The sequence below is a fragment of the Aethalodelphis obliquidens genome, unplaced genomic scaffold, assembly GCF_003676395.1.
Source record: "Aethalodelphis obliquidens isolate GAN/ISIS:26980383/991018 unplaced genomic scaffold, ASM367639v1 scaffold3551, whole genome shotgun sequence".
In the NCBI taxonomy this organism is placed as follows: Eukaryota; Metazoa; Chordata; class Mammalia; order Artiodactyla; family Delphinidae; genus Aethalodelphis; species Aethalodelphis obliquidens.
In genome coordinates this window covers 1-1848 of record NW_020841454.1, presented here as the reverse complement: position 1 = coordinate 1848, position 1848 = coordinate 1, and the positions used below count along the sequence as shown (strand labels likewise).

The 1848-nt window shown below is 53.1% G+C and overlaps 1 pseudogene; it reads left to right on the top strand.

Annotated features, from left to right (window-relative positions):
- Nucleotides 1-1053: 1053 nt before the first annotated feature.
- Nucleotides 1054-1505, top strand: LOC113617236 (barrier-to-autointegration factor pseudogene; annotated as a pseudogene).
- Nucleotides 1506-1848: the final 343 nt, after the last annotated feature.

The window sequence follows — 1848 nt, the reverse complement described above, 5'->3', positions numbered from 1 at the left end:
TCCGCGGCATGTGGGATCTTCCCAGACCGGGGCACGAACCCGTGTCCACTGCATCGGCAGGCGGACTCTCAACCACTGCGCCACCAGGGAAGCCCTGTTCTTGATTTCTTTTGTCATCATGACATATTGTCCCTGCTGCCTTCAGCATCAAGTCCAAATGTATTAACATGGCCCTGTGTGGTCTGTCCTTGGATGGCCATCCAGTCTCTCTTCTTGCCACTTTCAGCCCCACCGTCTACATTTCAGCCCCACCAGCCTCTTCTGATTCCTCTCGTTCATACCTTGACCCTTGCACATGCTGTTACCTGTGCCTCTGTCTTTCCACTTTAGCTCACTTCTCCTTGAGCTCTGCTATATCCCCTTCTCCCAAAAGCCCTCCCCAAACCCACAGACTGGCTAAGCTCCCCTCCAGGCTTTCCCAGCCCAGCACTGACCCACTGACCTCTCTGGATCGTCTGGAGAAGGGCCTGTCTCCCCTCTGAATTGTGAGACCCATGAGGGCAGGGCCGTGTCCCCACTACTGCTCAGCACAGGACCAAGCACAGAGAAGATTCTGGGGAGTGCTGGTTGCATGGATGAGATAGGGATGAATAAAACAAGGCAGGGACAGGGTTTGTTTCAGCCCTGTGTCCCCAGCACTCAGCACAGGTATAGAGAAGATGCTCATAGGAGATATGTTGAAAGAATGAGACCAAAAGTGAAAAGTCTGAGGTATAAAAACATATCAGCTTGGTGATAAAAAGATGCTTTATTCAATCAGTGCTGTCGGGACAACTGGACAACTAGGAAAGAAAATAAGATAGATCCGGAGTGGGTTGAGGTATCGGTGGGAGAGTCGGGTGGCGGAAGAAGCTGCTACGGGGACTGGAGCTGTGGATTAAGCCTGAACAAGATGACAACTTCCCAGGACTTCCCTGGTGGTCCAGTGGTTAAGACTCCACGCTCCCAAGGCAGGGCACACGGGTTCGATCCTTGGTCAGGGAACTAAGATCGCGCATGCTTTGTGGTATGGCCAAATAAAATAAAATTTAAAAAAAAAAGAATATTTAAAAGACGATAACCTCCCAAAAGCACTGAGATTTTGTGGCAGAGCCCATGCGGAAAAAGCCAGTGGGAAGCCTAGCCGGCACTGGCAAAGTCCTGGGCAAGGAGCTGGAGGAAAGGGGCTTTGACAAGGCCCATGTGGATCTTGGCTAGTTTCTGGTGCTAAAGAAAGATGAAGACCTCTTCCGGGAATGGCTGAAGGACACACGCGGCGCCAATGCCAAGCAGTCCCGGGACTGCTTCGGGCGCCTGTGAGAGTGGTGCGACGCCTTCCTGTGATGCTCTCTGGGGAGCCCTGATCCCGAGCCCCAGCACTGAGTCTCCAGAGTTTGCAGCCAAGTGAGGACTCCTCCCCCATCCTCTCCAAGGGAAAAGACTGCTGTGGTGGTGCAGACCTCCCGTGTGCTCCAGGGTCTTTTGGGAGATCTCTCCCCTCATCATTTCAACTTTTTTGGAATTCCCAGCCTTGCATGCATCTCTCTTCTCCTTTCCCTGCCAAGTTTTGAGTCAGCTCTTTTTGGTAGAACGGTTACTGCCCTTGTAAAGTTTTTTTTTTTTTTTTTTTGCGGTACGCGGGCCTCTCACTGTTGTGGCCTCTCCCGTTGCAGAGCACAGGCTCCGGACACGCAGGCTCAGCAGCCATGGCTCACGGGCCCAGCCGCTCCACGGCATATGGGATCTTCCTGGACCGGGACACGAACCCGTGTCCCCTGCATCGCCAGGCGGACTCCCAACCACTACGCCACCAGGGAAGCCCCATCACCCCTTCTTGACAAATATTGAGAGACAGGAGTTTCAAGGAGC